Source organism: Peromyscus californicus, unplaced genomic scaffold, assembly GCF_007827085.1.
Source record: "Peromyscus californicus insignis strain IS unplaced genomic scaffold, ASM782708v3 Scaffold_19__1_contigs__length_69161282, whole genome shotgun sequence".
In the NCBI taxonomy this organism is placed as follows: domain Eukaryota; kingdom Metazoa; phylum Chordata; class Mammalia; order Rodentia; family Cricetidae; genus Peromyscus; species Peromyscus californicus.
The window spans coordinates 42,375,912-42,393,645 of NW_026294491.1; the positions used below are offsets into that span (position 1 = coordinate 42,375,912).

At 36.2% G+C, this 17,734-nt stretch overlaps 1 protein-coding gene across 7 annotated transcripts in view; it reads right to left on the reverse strand.

The window, feature by feature from the left end:
• Nucleotides 1-17,734, reverse strand: part of Khdrbs2 (KH RNA binding domain containing, signal transduction associated 2) — a 529,113-nt gene that overhangs the window by 409,257 nt on the left and 102,122 nt on the right. The window lies entirely within an intron of this gene.

Below are 17,734 nucleotides of genomic sequence, written 5' to 3' on the forward strand. Positions count from 1 at the left end.
GGTCTTATGAATATATAAAATTTTAATGGTACCCACTACTCTCTACAATTAATATATACTATTTATTTATTTGAAAAAGGTGAAAAGGTAGAATTTTAATTGAAAATTCTAAAATGTTACTAGCAATGATGATTAGAAATCCATATTCAAATCTTAGCCTGACTACATTCTTTCTCTACGGCTCACTTACGCATTTACCACCTGCTTGCTTCATGGAGATGACTGGCATAGATTGGTACAGGCTGCACTGTAGCTGTCACTCACAAAGTTACGACTCCTCAGGAGCGACTGAGTTGTAATGTGTGCATGACAAGCATCCCCAGGGAACATAACGCAGACCCAAAATAAACAGATTAATATCTCTAGCCTGTTACTAGCACTTTCAGCTGCATACATTTGGATTCTGTGAACACAGCAGGGCAAAGGCAGATCTTGGACCGACTGGTGGCATTGAGGCTTTGGCAAAGTTGAAGCTTGCTGCTGATTATGCATGCAAATCAGGGTTTGAGGGGAAACCTGGACTGTGAAGAAACATTATTCCATAGCTTGCTCAAAGGATGAATATTAAACTATGCAATTTAAGCCCATATCTCAAGGATTAGTTTCCTTCTCTTCCAAAACTTAAGTTCATTACCATAAACTATGAATGAATTGAATATCAGGGAAATAACCTGCTATAAACTGCTTCATTTAAATGGAACATGCTGCAGAGTCAGATTCCAAATCCAGATTTTCTTGTATAATTCTAAGCCTGAGTAAATAATGAAATTCCTCAACATTTATTATAAAATAAATTGTTTAGTAATACAAAATAGAATGCATTCTTGGAGGTTCACACATGCTTCATCACAGGTAGGAAATGGTTCCTTCATTTTCCATTTCACTCTGATCAATGCTAAATAAAAGTAAGGAAATGCATGCTCTTAAAAAATCAGATCTCAGCTCCATCTCACATTTTTTAAAGCACAGAAAAATAAATAAGCAGTGTTTCAACCTTAAAAGGAGATTAAATGTTGTTACCCTATAATGGAGGGGTGTTCTCCTACACACCATAGGCTACCTATGAAAAGCTGACTGCTGGGTATGGGTTGTTTCTTTTCAACTTGTTGCTCAGTGGGGTCACATAGACCCTCTCCAAACAATATATACTATTTGGCATTGCACTTGGCCATCCTCTGGAATTTGATGGCATGGCTGTTAAGGCTGAAGACACCATTGACTTGAACAATAGAATATGGGGAACTCAATCTGGTATGGATCTGGAAGCTTCGTCCTTACTAGCTAGCTTTCATAGTTCCTGATGGTTCTATCTAAGCTTCCAAGGAAGAAAAGTCTTTAAAATCTTGCCCAGCTATGAAGCCTGAAAGCTACAAAAGAGACCTAGTTATGTAGGAAAAATAGTGTAATAGCACAAATGTTATAGTGGTGACCAATCATTTTCTGTGTGAATTTAAAGCCTCCTCCACAGCATAGAACCCATGACTGGTACCACAAACTGGGCCCCAAACAGTAACTGTCTAGGTCCTATGCCCAAGGGGAGAAATTCATATTATTATTCGGCTAAATCGACACATTATTAAATTCCCTCCTCAGTTCTTATCCTCCTACCACTGAAGAGTGCACCTCTTAAATGAGAAATTTCTTTTTGTGGTAGATGGAAATTAATACAAAGACCTACAACTAGTAAATGTTCAGAGAATTAAAGACTGTGACTTATCTCTAAGTGGAACATTTACATCACACTCTCTCCCTCTAAGCATCAGTGATCATCATGAAAGAGGGAACAGGAATATTATAAGATCCAGAAGTAGTGAACATTTGACGTAAAGCATCATTTGGTAGACATGACAAGGCCATCGTATACATGAACCCAAAGCAACCATGACTACATACACAAGACCAGTGAAAAAAATCAAGGCAACCAAAATCCTACGATGGACTTGGTAAAGGCTCATGAAACCCCACTCATGGTTGAGAAGCTACTGGCAACTGATAACTGCTAGGTGAGGAAAAGTAAGTTTTGTTCAAGAATGTGGACTCTGAAAGGCTTCTCACAGTTCAGTAGATATTCTTACACCCAAGCACGTACAGGAAGTGCTAAGTAGACTCAAGAGGATTTAAAAAAAGAAAACAAAATAAATGAAGTTTTCAGAATAATGTGGTAATGGAATAGGGAGTGACTGTAGGGGAAGGAATGGGGGTTAGGACTGAGCAAACATGTCATATAATTGACCAAACATTATATGCATAGTCAGTTCTCAAACAATAAGAACAACAGTGATATAAATACTAATTTAGATGCTTGTGTTTGCTGATTTTTGTCAAAGTATATGGAGAGAATGATCAATCTATCAATGATTTCTCTTGGAGGCCTCAGGATGTCATCTGGAACTAAGCAGGGACCTGAATTCAGGTACTGTCATGAGCAACACGTACTTGCTTATTGAAAAATGACTAGTGTAAAGTATGTTCATTCTGTTAAATCATGAATACAGTCCAAGGAATGTTCTTTTCTGCCCCTTCCCCAGCCCTCACTCCACATGTTACCTGAAGTCCCATGGTGTGATTTTAAAGGCAGCACTCAGCTACTCCTACTGACTTCATGCTATGACACCCCCAATTGGTTCCCGGGAACCACAAAACATGTCTTTCCTGTAGTATTTGGCTACAGGAGTTATTGGTAATTGGTTTACTTTTTCACTTATACTGGTTTTAAAAACAATCTTTGGGATCATCACCTTATCATGAAAGATGACAATGGTACCTCTAAGGGGGAACAAAGCACTGCAATCTATGAAGCAGGACCCTGAAGGATCCCAGTGACAGGTTGTGTGTGAAGCTATAAAGGAGTCTTTATAGAGGCTGCTGTCTCAGGCAGAGCTAGGCCAGGGTGGTGAGCAGAGAGCCAGGAAGGGGGTTTATTCTCTGTAGCTCCAGGTGCAGTAAGCACATTCAAATGAGGATGTCAACTAAACGAAGTTAGTCACTACACAAAAATAGAGGTAAGAGAGAGGACTGGCTGAAAATACAAATTAGGAAACCATCAGCAAATCCTCACACTGACAATCCTGACAGGAAGTGATATTGTCATTGTCATGAATCTGTGCAATGTGAGGGACCCAGGCCAAGGTCACAAGGCCTCTGTTTTTTCCCCTTGTAAGGATGTTAAGACAACCACTTTGGCTCTGTGTGACACTGCCTGGACACAGCGAAGGATGAGTCATTTGATTCCACCCACACAGAAACTACCGCTTTCTTTAATGCATCAACACTATTCGGATGATGAAAAAATGGTTTTCCTCACTTAGTTCTTTAAAAATGGACAACACACATTATTCCCAAGTCTGTCTTTCATTAATTACAAAAATACAGAAGCTCAAATAAGTCATTAGCAAGAGGGTGAAAATGAGATCAAAATAAAGGAAGAGAGCTCCATAATCTTTCCATTTTCCCAAACACTGGAGTACTCTATCCTATAGGGCTGTGAGGAAACAAATCCCTTCAGTACCTAATGGGCTGATTCTTCCCCACACATATGAAATAGGATTACAGAATTTTCCTGTCTTGTTAAGAAAATATTCTGTTTGGCAGCAAAATTTTGAATGTTAATTTAATGCATTTCCCATACAGTTCCCAAAGAGCAGTAAAAACAATCGTAGATATTCTAAAAAAATTAAAGGATCCTGGCAATGTTATAGATCTAATCACAACTGACTGCTCAGTGCAGAATAAGTGTGTGTGTACAAATGTTCTGATAACTTCAAGCCATCTGTGATACACAGGTAAAAAGCATTGAACCTGTGGAATGTATCCCAAGACATATCAAACTACGTGCTTTTATTTTTATCATCTGATGACTTATTTTGATTAGTCTGTAGTGCACTTGATTTAACTGTGCCGTCTTCACAAAGGCATGCTGCTTTGTTCCGAATCAGTCCACTGCCCTCTAACATCACCTCCTCCCAGTTCCTGCTGGCTGCTACCCTCTCCCCAACGCACTCTCTTCTGCTTTCACATCTGTTATACCTGCAATTAATATTTTACTTAGTATGCAAAATAACCTGTTTCATTATGATATTTTTATACACATATGTATTCAACACCCATTGCCCAATCCCACCCTTTCTTCTCCTTCACCATTTCCTCTCCTTTCCTCCAACAGGGCACACTCTAATATCAGGATATATACATGCATGTGGATACAGAGACAGGTAGGTAAGTTCTGCACATGAGAGAAAATAGATATTTGTTATATTTCCTACTTACTATTCTCTCTTGTTACTCTTGCCTTCCCTTCCCTTCCTTAAGGTCTCTCTCTTCTCCCTCATATTATCCCTTCTATTTTCATCTCTTTTCATATTGATAAATTTATAGAATATCTATCATCTATCTGTCTGTCTGTCTTTCTGTCTGTATGTCTTAATCTATCACCACTGAGTCACTCTTATAAAAATTAATTTTGTAGCTTTTCATAATCCAACACAAAAATTATAAAAGATTCAATATTTGTTAGATAATTCTGTAGTCATTTAAATGTCCAGATGACTGTACAGTGTGGAGACTTCACCCTTGTCTACATAGTACTAACAATTAAAAGAAACAAGTTTCTGGGAAATTAGGCACTAGCCACAAGAGCATCTCAAAGACAGGTGTCAGACAGGAATGTAAGAAGTCAGCAATATATTCATCAGGATAAGTATTCACATGTTTTAGGACAAAATATAATTGACATGTCAGAAGTTTACACCTAAGACACAATAAGTTTTATAGCAACTTCTGTGAATTTCAATATATGGAGATTATCCAAATTCTAATATGTGTTTTCAAAGATCTCAATCTCTACTTCAACAAAGTTGAGATGTAAAGAGTCAAGTTTTACAATTGCATTCAGGAAAGACATCACTGGTCCCCTTTAATGATAGTACAGCTGAAACTGGCACAGGTATCTATAATTCAAAGTTTGATTGTCTTCCCCTTATACTATGTCTTCCTCACCCCTCTTTACCTTTTAAGTATGACTTGACGACTTTTTTAGACAGAAAGAATCTTTACATGAAATAGACCACAGCTAAAAATGTATCAGATTACAAAGACACATGTAGGAATAAATGTTTCTTTACTGAAAGACCTGACAGTAAGAAATGCATCATCCCAACTTAATTCACTCTTTCTCTCTACCTTGCATGCCAAACATTAATATATTAATATTCATTCTCAGTCTCTGGATCTCTCTCTCCCTCGCTCTCCCTGAGCTCACTCCCCACCCCTGTACCTCCCTCTCCTTTCCCTTTTCTCTCTGACTGTCAAATAATGACCTTATATAATATTCTTATTTCTTTTTCATAACTTAGCTCTATATTTTAAAGAATATTGTTTTAAAATTGGCTTGTTTTTTATATGAGTTAACAGTCCCCAGCTTTTATGTATACATCATAAAGTAGGATACATTAGGAAGGTTGTTTAATATTCTGCAGAATTCCCTCTTTTTCACATTCAGAGTTATGAGATGAATGCCAAATGTCTAATGTAGATCCAATAAATATCTCTCGAATGACTGAATGAATTAATTGAAATTAATATTCTGAAGGATGATGTACAGGCTATGAAAGCTCTTTTGTAAAAGGTCAAATAATGTCCAATACACTGTACTTAGTAAAAATGGGTGATTAGGTAATAAAACCATAATACAATATTCAATGATGAGTTGAAAGTGATTCCTGAGTTAACCTTTTAACTTAATTTTAAATAGGAAATTTGGTTAGGTAACATAATTGATTAGGTGGGCATGAGAGTCAAGTAAATTTTCCACTAGAATTATTTTACTCTTGTAGGCGGACTCTGCGGCAAGATTAGAGAAGCACTGAGGTTACAATAGCATCAGCAGTGCTGATCCCTTTCTGAGTGTGGGTGGGGACTGCTACCTGGACAGGATTTGCAGAAATTCTGTAAGACGAGGGATGGTCTGGGGACCCATATTCCAGCCTTGTTTCATAGAAAATGTGTCTATACCAGCAAGAATAGCCCAGGACAGACTTTCTTACGTGTAGTCGGCAAATATTTAGTGGTTAGGCACTTATACATAACTACAATAAAAGAGCGACTGAGCAAGACACCAGCATGCCATCTTGCTCCATATGTAACAGGGAGCGGGGAGTGCTTTCATGCAGTGAATAAGAAAAGTACAAAACATGTTGAAAGATGATGCACACTGTGGAAAAAGAAAAGGGAGAGGCAGTGGTTATTGTAAGTGTCAAGACAGAGGCGCTGGAGCTCTTCTACATGTTCTTAATATGGAAAGCAAGGGCAACATCTGACCCATATCTTACAGATGGAGCTTCTGAGTCTGCTAAGAAGACACTGTAAAAGGCTACTGTAGAAATAAGAACAGTTCAGAGAAATTTATGACAGAGGACAAGGCAATGGAGGCTGCTGATTCTGTTTCTCCAACTCATTGAAATTTATGAATGTGCACATGAAAATTACATTTATTCATGGAATCAAATGCATTTATAATGGTACGAAATTGTCATTGATTGGGTTCTATCATGCTGTTCTATAAAGATGAAATTTTATTCATTAAACAACAGCTCTCCCCCACTGCCCAAGTATCTCACATTAAATTAAATAGAAAAGAGAGAAACAACTCTTACAATTATGTTTGTCTTACACCTTGTTTATTTATCATTATTGGAAACATTACTCAATCCTTCATAGATCTAAAAGTTATTGTCTACTAGATTTTCTCAAACATTCTTACAGAGTACTCTAATGGTGAAAATCTCCATCTGTATTTGTTTATCAGAGACTGCCTTAATTTTAGCCACCATTTTTGGAGTAGAAGTTTACTTACTATAACATTTGCAGGATTCTTGGCTGGCATTGGTTGTTGTTGTTTTGTATTTGTAGTGTTTTGTTTTAAGACTTTGAAGATAGAAGAGCACAGAATCCTAGTATTTACAATGTCAGATGAAAAAGCAGCAAGGTGTCTGATTGGGTACCCTCGGATGTGACAAGTTGCTTCTCCCTCACTACTGATTATTTTTTGTCTGTCTTGTTAAAAGGTTTCACAGAAGTGTCTGTAGGTCGGTCTCTTTGAGTTCATCTTCCCTAGAATTCTGATTTCTTTTTCGACATCTATTATTTGTCTTTTGTCAATTTTGAAAATTTTCCATTATTATCACATCACATATCCTCTTTATTGTCCCCTTGTCTCTGGAATTAAAATGTTTCTTTGTCTGCTTTATGATTTGCCCTAAATCTCTGAGGTTCACCTTACCTTTTTTTCCTTTGTGCCAGAAAGACTCAATAATTTCTATGGTCCTGTCTTTGCATTTGTTGTTTTTTCTGTTTATATACACACATTTGGATTCATCTTAATAATTTTCAAAGTTTTTGTACTTTTCTGCTGTAGAATTCCAGATTGTGCTTGGTTTAGGGTCTTTACTGATACCTCCGATGATTCACACATTGTCTTTATTTCCTCATGTCTTGCTTTAGTTCTTTAAGGCAGTTACTTTAAATCCTTTGGCTAGAGGACCAGCAACCAGAACATTTTCATGGACGCTTTCTACTGATTTCTATATTTTCCTTTGAATAGGTAATGTCTTCTTTTCTTTTATTCCTTTCACACAGACACACACATACACACACACACAAACATACACACAGAGGCAGAAGTGTAAACACATATAAAATTCCTTGTATCTTTTTGTTTTGAAACTTGTCTTTGACGGTATCAACGTGAGAATTCTAGAAATCAGACTCCCTTTCCTAAGATTTGTATTTCCATGCTGTTTTTTGCTTGTTTGTTTGTTTGTTTTTAATTGCAGGCTACTTCTGTGCCAAGCATCAGTACAAGATGTAAAATAAAAGTACTTCTCAAGTACTTTCAGAAACTTGCTTATTTTCCTGAGCCCACATGATAAGTTTCTAATTTTCTGCTACACAATTGTTTGTTCATTTTTTAATCTTTAATGGTTTGTTTTCCTCCAAAAAGAATAAATAAAGATAGAAATGGTAATAAAATAATTTCTAGTCCCTTCAATATCCTGGAAGTCGGTTTGTCTGATGAGGGAGAGACCTATAAAGATGGAAAAACTTTCAAATACACAATTGCTTCCTGCATTATTTGTCTGCACGTTTGTAGTCAGGTCTGTCATCTCTATGGCAGAATTCCTTCTATCCACCCTGACTTGCAAAAGCTGTGCACAAAAAAACAAAATGAAATGCCTAACTTCTCGGTTTGGTTATTCCAAAGGCAATGAGTAGCAGGTCAAAGCAAAAATAAACTGAAATTGATAGTCATTTATGATGCAAGTCTTTCCCCAGAAACTGCTATTCCCCCACCAGAGTACACTGCACAAGAGTTCCATCAGAAAGAGTCTATCCCTGCAGTTCTCTCTAAGAGGACAACAGAGTCGTCAGACTACTCAATGTTCCCTACACACTCCTCTGATACTTGATTCTGCTTGAAGAAAAGGCTTAGATGGCCTAAGAAAACCACTTAGATGGTTGGACATACTGTAAGGAGAAAGAAAGGAAGCAAGAGAAGTTTAGTTTGTGGCTTAACAAATTAATCTAATTATGTTGTCACAGAGTAGAAAGATTAAAGATGACCAAAGTGTACAGTGAGACAATTATTGGACTGTGACCTGCTATACCTAGATAACCATGTGATGTGATCAAGATGACAACTCCCCAGAGAGAGTAGTCACAAGAGGACCATCAGCTGGTGCAATGTAAAACAACAACAACAACAACAAAAAACCCCCACAACTTATGCAGTAACAAAGAGAGAGTGAGAGAAGATAGAGGTATTAACTATGAACAATTTCTTAGTAATTCCAGCAATAAGAAGTTATATGCAAAAAATATAATTCAGCATACTAGTCTGAGAAACGTAACCATATCTAAGAGATAATAAAATTGTGTTGCTCCAGAAACCAAAAGAAAACAATGGATGCAAGATAGACTAAATGAGAAGTTATTTTCATTAAGATAACTTATTGGAGCAGAAGAAAAAATATCAAGTACCACAGAGTCTTCTAGAATAAGAACATTTTGGGGATAAAAAAAGAAAACATGAACAGTAGTCTCTGCACTTCATTAGATCAAGTTGATTTATAACGCAGCAGATTTTCTTTCTAATCTCCATAAGAATTCACAAACAACTGAGTTATGCCTATAGAAGTCATTCCTTAATTCAGTAGACTATCCAAGCAAAAAACCCATAAGAAACTCTTCTACTAGACTTTATTATTTCTACACATTTGAATACTAGAGGACTAAGGCAGCTGCTTTTCCAACCGGGGGTTTGGCAAACTTAGCAGTCCATGTCCAGATCTATCTTTTTTATCTAAATTGTTGAGATTTTTTAGAACATATATGTAATATACTTCCCTACAGGTTTTTCAAACATCCTGAGTGATATCACTAACCTTCTGACCCTCCCCAATTTACCCCCTCTCATTTTCTCCTTTGTCCCATCATAGCACCTATGTCTTAGCCTCTGTCCCTACTACTTTCCTGCCTACAGTAGTTACCCTAGGCTATTCACTCAAATCCAGAGCTAGAAAACATAAATAAGAGAATACATGCTGTATTTGTCTTTCTGGCCAAAGTTATTACACTAAGATTAGTAATTGCAGTTCTTTCCGTTTATCTGCAAAATTATTATAATGCCTTTTTTAATAGAGGACCATGAAATATATATTAGTTTAATGTCAAGGAGATGTTTTGCTGAAAAGACTTATGGATTCAATTGTAAGCAGTGTCACCAGTACATTTTGAATCTTAAGGAAAACTTGGTTTTAGAATTTGATTACTTCTTCTTCAGTTCTCTATAGACTAAGAGAATGAAAACAGCACTAACTGTGGCTTGTGTGACTTACAGTGAATGTTCACATAACTAGTAGTGTTCTAGGGAAGAGGCTCTAGCTTTAAGCATTTCTGTTTATATTTGATATATGTTTATTTTCTCACTTAAAGTGGATGTTTTAAAGTTTGTTGTCCTCTAACTGATAAACTCTTCATTTCTACATTACATCAACACATGAAAAACAGAAAATGCATTAGTTTTCCATTTGACAAAATCGTCATTATTTTCCCCCAATTTTTAAATTTATTTGATGAGTTTTTCATTCAGGTTTGGGTTCTAATTTCTTGGTATTACATGACAGTGTGTGCTAAAATTACAGTAAAATAACCTCCCAAATCTAAGCAGTTACCCACCACAAGCATAGAAAGAAATGTTCATTTAAATCATGTCACCAAAGACTCATATTTTTGAAAGTTTGGTCAGTCACAGGTTGATGGAAATGTTTGGGAAGGATTAAGATGTGTTCCTTGGTCATGGAGTTTTATCACAGCAACAGAAAAGCTACTAAGACATTCTAGGTCTTTCAATTTACCTACCATGGGGAAAAGCTCCAGGTTTAAGGAGTTAGCCACACATGGACATATGAGTTATCACCCCCTAATGACAGATTTAGCAAGACAGTTCTTCTGAGACTCAGTTTATTCATCTATAAAAATGGAAGGATAGCATTATTAAGATAATTATAACAATAAATAAAAGCCATGAGATACTAGACCTACCCAAAAAAAACCCCACTTAATTCTTAGTGTTTATTACTAAGAAAAAATATCTCATATCACTGATTTTTCTATTTTGCTATTTTAAATGGTTTTACCATAATCTACTTTTATCCTTGTTATTAGGAAAATAACATGTGAATAGTAACAGAAACAGCACAAAGTCCTATATGGACTCCTATGTTCATATTTACTTATCTATCATTCACATGTCTGCAGATACACAAGTTTACACCCTCATCACATGTTGCTTTTATACTCAAAGGCTTTCCATGTGGAGGGCATGGAAGTATCACCATACCATGGAAATAATTGGCTAAAATGGAGTAAAGGTACTTACAAAGCACAGAAGACTGGTAAAATAACAGGACATAAAAGGACATGTTTGTGAGGGTGGCTAAGCCCATGAAAAGGAATATTGAAAGATGTACTCAGAATTTAGAATTAAGAATTTGTTGTCAAGCAAGGCTCCATTGCTGAAGACAACACCTGTACAACTCCTTGAACATGAAGAAGTCAAGCTAGTGCCTACTCAGAGCTTTCACTCCTACATTCTAGCAACTTTGGCACGGGAAAGTACTAGGCACACTACCATAAGACAAATGTAAGCACCAAGACAGACACAAACCCTTTGATCTGCAATGTTGTCTTACCTGCAAGATATGCTAGGGCAATGGTGGCACAAAGCTTATGGGAGTAACAACCCAGTATCTGATTTGACGTAAGATCCACCCTACAAGATGGAACCCATACCCAATACTGCTCAAGTCAGCAAGAACCAGAGAATAGCTTAGGAACAATGGTAAAACCAAATACTACAGAGCAAATAAATGAATAAATAAATAAGTTAATGGGGGACTCCTCTTTAGTTAGAATGTTCCACCTAGCCCTATTATTCTGCCTTACCATTGGCCAAAGAGCTTTTTTTATCAACCAAAGTTAATGGGGGACTCCTCTTTAGTTAGAATGTTCCACCTATCCTTATTATTCTGCCTTGCCATTGGCCAAAGAGCTTTATTTATCAACCAGTCAGAACAACATATTTTCACAGCATACAAAAAGACATTCCCCCATCAATAAGTAGAAGTTGAAAGAAAATGACTCCTAATGGTATTCTTCTCTACTCATAGGTCAGTATTTTGCTCAGCCATCATCAGAGAAGCTTCCTCCTGCAGTAGATAGGGACAAATACTGAGATCCACAGCCATACATTACACAGACTGAGAAGCCTTTAAACATTCAGTCCTAAATGGGCCCAACAAATCTCTCCCCTCATTGTTCAGAAACCACATGAAAAAAAAAAAGAAAAAGAGTGTAAGATCCAAAGGGGTGGAGGAAACAAGGTCCTCTGAGTCAAGATGATCAAAGTTCATATGAACTCACAGAGACAGAGGCAGCATGCTCAGAGCCTGTATGAGTCTGCATCAGGTCCTCTCTGTCATATATTATGGCTTTCAGTTTTGTGTTTTTATGGGATTCCTGAATGTGTGAACAAGTGAGACTCTGATTCTTGTGCCTTCTCTTGGGCTCTTTTTCTTCTGTTTGATTGTCTTGCCCAACTCTAATGTAATAATTTTTGTTTTATCTTATTATATTTTATTATTATCCCCTAGAAGCCTGTTCTTTTCTAGTGACAGACAGAAATGGAGTAGATCAGGGGTGAGGGGACTGAGAGGAGTAGAGGGAGGGGACACTGTAATCAAGATATAGTATGTGAGAAAATAATCTATCTTCAATAAAAGTGGAAAAATATTTTCTCAAAGAAAAAGAATTTATTATCAATATAAGATGGTGATAATGAGTGCATCTGCAAAATGAGAAAGCAATAGCATTTAAAGGGCTCTAACTAAGAGAAAAGGGCATCAGAAAAGAGGAGCAGTAGATATTGCACCATTGCACATATCTAAATTTTGTTGGAAATGGGATCAATTCAAGAATACAATGCAGCTCCAAAGCATATGGGAATAAGTTTCCTCATGTAAAATTTGAATCGAGGTTGTACATTATTTTCTCAACTGATATTTAAAAACAAAGGTGGCAGGCTAGGAAACTGATGTGAATTAAACTGAAATCGTAAAATCTTGTCAAATATGTTATTTCAAGAAGTAAAATAAAAAAGAGTCAATGCTACACAGTGTGCACCCTGCAGGGTTAACTAGTTCTCCAGTCATTTTAAAATATACACATAGGTGTTACCAAACTCGTACATAATTCTGTTTGGCTTTTGAATGTGGTAGTCAGTTTACACATGTCTATAATGATGGGACCCAATTATTACTTGTTAAATTAGGATAACATTCATGAAAATTTGCAGTATTTTATCTTCTCGAACACAAAGCTGACAAGCTGAGAGGGGACAGGGAAATTGAACCTGGAGGCAAGAACATCTCCAGTCAGAACTGCTGGCAGCCCTGAGAGACAACTACAAGGCAAGGGGACTGCTTTAAAACATATTCTGATACTGTTTTTCCACATTGATCTATGTAAGGAATCTATTTGATAAACAAGGAAGAAATGCTGCTGTATTTTATGTTACAAGGGGCTAACTGTGAGAATGTGAGGCATATTTACACTCTTGGAGATTATATACATACAAACATAAATACATACATATATATGTAGACACACACACATATGTTGCTTTTAAAAGATGGTAACAGTCAACTTGATAAATAAAATGTGATCATTGGGATAAATTTACTTGAAAAAAAGGTCTAATGCATTTTGAAGGGTACTAAATATACAAAACAAGGGGATTGTAAAGTCACTGAGAGGATGAATTGCTCAGGTATACAAAAAGGTGCACTAGAAACAAGCAAATGTCCTCTCACAATGGAAGCCATCCATGTCTGATTTTCTAACATTTCTCACATTTACTCAGATTCTTGGAAATTTTCACATGAAAATGATCAATCACACGGAGCAAAGCTCTAGATATTTATATATGTGTATATATATATATATATAATACACACATACATATATATGTACATATGTGTGTATATATATATATACAATACACACATACATACATACATATATATATATTGGGTTCTTAAGTCCTATCAGATAATTCTTGGTTGTGTTTCAAAAAATATGTAATATTTCAGTCTTCCAAAATTAATAATATGCTTCTCTGAGATTCGTACTCCAAACTACTCCCATTATTTCTTGTACATATAATAGCTTTGTGTGTCAGCACTGACTCTGGGATTTTCTTGAAGACATGCCAAACTGCCACTAACTGAGAGAAAAAAACATAACAAACAACTCACAGTAAAAAGATAGGCTCAACCAAAAAGATGAACTCAATGGTATTTTTGTAGACATATTTTGTCTCATATTGCTAACTTGGGCATTATCTTTCAGGTCTTTGCTTGTGTATTATGATTTCTATTTTTGCATGTATGTGTATGTTTGAGTGTTTCTTAAGCTTTTCTTTGTTTTTTAATTATGATTTTATTTACTTGTCCTCATCTGAATGGATCTCAGCTGCTGCTAAAAGCCTAAAAGCTTAACTGCCAAAAGTCTCTAGTTCCTGGTCTTCAAGCCTTATATACCTGTCTGCTTCCTGTCGTCACTTCCTGGCATTAAAGGCATGTGCCTTTCCCAAGCAAGACACCAGATCTCAAATCCTGGGATTAAAGTTGTGTGCCACCATGCCTGGCTCAGTTTCCATTGTGGCCTTGAACTCGTAGAGATCCGGATGGCTCTCTGCCTCTCAAGTGATAGCATTAAAGGTGTGAGTGCCACCATTTTCTGGCCTCTATGTCTATCTAGTGGATGTTCTGTTTTCTGACCCCAGATAAGTTTATTAGGGTGCACAATATATTGGGGAACACAATATCACCACATGTGTTGAACTGTGACATACAGCACAGATGGATTTCAGGATGAGAAGCTAATGTTAAGGACTGTGTCTTAGTTAGGGTTTTTATTGCTGTGAAGAGACACCATGACCACAGCAACTCTTATGAAAAAAAAAAAAAAACAAACAAACAACAACAACAAAACATTTAACTGAGGCTGGCTTACAGTTCAGAGGTTTAGTTCATTATTGTCATTGCAGGAAGCAAGGCAGCACACAGGTAGACAAGCTGCTGGAGAGGTAGCTGAGAGTTCTATATCTTAATGCACAGGTAACAGGAAGTGAACTGTGTACCACACTGAGCATAGCTTGAACAAAGGAGACCTCAAAGCCCATCCCCACAGTGACATGCTTCCTCCAACTAGGCCACACCATCCAACAGTGCCACTTACTATGAACTTATGTGTGCCAATTACATTCCAACTACCACATGAGGCATCTTTTCCATGGGAAGACACTGATTCATGAGGCCAAAATACCAAAAAAATAATTGCTGACTCTCCTTGTAAGGGCAAAGATATATACAATACTTATTTCAAAATGGTGGTTGGCCCCTGAAGAATGACACCCTGGTTTTTCCTGACCTCCACAAGCAAGTACACATATGCATCCTCCAACACACACATGTGCGTGCACACATACTCACAAACACAGACACACACACACACACACACACACACACACACACACAGAGGGAGAGAGAGAGAAATCTCATTCATATTTTAAATAAGTTCTCTGATGTTATTGAAAACATATAGACAATAAGTAGTTATTACAGTGGAGGCTGTATAGATGGCTTAGAGGTTAAGAGCACTGGCTGCTCTTCCAGAGGACCTGGGTTCAATTCCCAGCACCCACATAGCACTTCACAACCATATGTAACTCCAGTTCCAAGGGATCTGACACCTTCACATAAATAAAGTTAAATATATTATTTTAGAAAAGTAGCTATTACAGTGAACCAAATTAACATCAGACAGTTACCTATTCTTTTGGAGAATGTAGCAAACATTGAATCTCCTTTTTTTAAGCAAAAAAATAAAGATTCCTAAATACACATATATAAATCTTGTCACCAAAATATTAAAAACTGTCCATTAAAATTATCTGATAACATGGCCTATTTTCCCTAAATTAAATCAATAAAAATAAAATGCTACAGCTAGATAAGTCATTATTAAAGTGCTTCAACAGCATTCTTATAGTTTCAATAATTTAAGATACTAAACTTTCAATTCCTTGTAGTATTCAACTAAGTCAGCAAATTAGCCAGAAGTTGGAGACTAATTGAAACAAAATCTATCTGAAAAAGGTCATGTAGTAAAGTCAAGATAAGGTCATTTCCCCCAAGACTTCCCACAGTTCTTTATTGCCCTTTGTTTGAAAGGACTGTGTCATCAACACCTTCATTACTGGTGCAGACAGACAGCAGGCATCAAGGGGAGAGAAGAGTCTCAGAGAGCTGTAAATAAAGCAGGTCATTCTGGAGAGCCCATCCACAAAGGATAAATCACATTTTAATATCTAAGATTCAATTTTATATCCATGTCACTGCTCAGTGTTTCACAGTATTACAACACTTAGTTATCATGATCACTGAGCTCATGAATGTACATCAGCTAAAGTTCGATGGTCAAAAACGCAATTTTTTTCTGACATTCTTTGAGAAGTGTCAATAAGTACTCATAGAGAATCAGTACATTGTAATAAATATAGTGAGCTTTAAAAAGATTATAGAAAATGATGAGGACAGGTTGTGTTTTGGAAGTCTGATTTTATTGTTATATTATAAAAACCAAATAGACTACCGTTGATAGGCGGCTAAACAGGATAGAGTTAGGTAGATAGCCTCTTTCACGGTATTCTCTAAAAGGGATCTAGAGTTCATATCTGTGTGGTCAATAAATGGAATGGATAATTGACTGAAAAACTTTAAAAGGGCTGGCAGGCTATTTAGCAATTAAAAAGATCGAGGGTCCTTGCCCTGGAGGAGATGGGAATGGGGGATGGGCTGGGGGGCGGGCGGGGGAGGGGGCAAGGAGGAGGGAGGACAGGGGAATCCATGGCTGATATGTAAAATTAAATCAAATTATAAAATTTAAAAAAATATCGAGGGTTTTCTGAAGCATGAGTTGTCACGAGACTACTTTATACACAATTATCATTAGTGCTATCATCTTTCAAATTCTTCCACGCTTTACATGAGAACTAACACAAACACATAAGCATGATCAGTCAAATTAAAAATACAACTATCTAGAAAAAAGGAACAAAAACTCCATCAGTAACAAAAATAGTGTTTTAAAAACCCACAATATTCCAGTTTTCTGATCTGTAGCATAAATGTCACGTATTCTGTGGCATTCCAACATTAGCCCTAGCTTAAGCATTCTGATTCCAAAACATCTAAGTAAAAACAATTTCCAAACTTTTGTGTTTGAAGATCTTCAAATTAATTAGGAAAATATACCACACATAAAAATGTAATGCTACATAATATCCCTGTTTTAATAGTTGCCATTATGAATTAATTACAGACTCATATTCAGCATTAATATGCACAATTAACAGTATATACATTCAGGTCTCTTAATGCCTTCCATGTTGTCAATGAGTTTGGGCCAGAGGCTACAGAGAAGCAGTTCATTGTCATGTTTCACAAACCAGACTGATAAGTGTTATCCCAAAGGACAGTGTGAAGTCATGCCGTATTTAGCTTTAGATTAAGAAAATATCCCTCTATTTGAAAATATAATTGGTTAATAAAACTATTAATTCCTTTTCCATAGTTCACCACATTGCTATCATAATTGCTATGCAACAAAACCCTTCATGCACTTTTATATGGTGGTCAGATTTGATATTCACAAAAATCAAATAAAATTTATGACAAAAACATATTGCTACTGACCATGCATTGCTTGCAACAGAATAAGTCTGGTTTAATAAAATAAAACCAAAACTTACTTGCACCTTAAAAATATCATCTGAAAGTTAAATTAAATGGTTTGTTGATATAATAGCTATTTCCATATTTTAGGTGATTGTAAACAAAGCATTTGACTTAATTATATTTACTCCAGTTTATCACGTTAAAAGGCAATTGGTAAACTATAGCATTCACTTCTGTAATCTTTATTTATTAAGATAATTACATGGTCCTTGCTTCAAATTCACTCATTAGAAAGTATATTATCAGCTTGATTTATCTGAACTATTTTTAGATTTTTTTCATTTTTTGCCAAAATAGAAACCTTTTCATCCACTGAAATT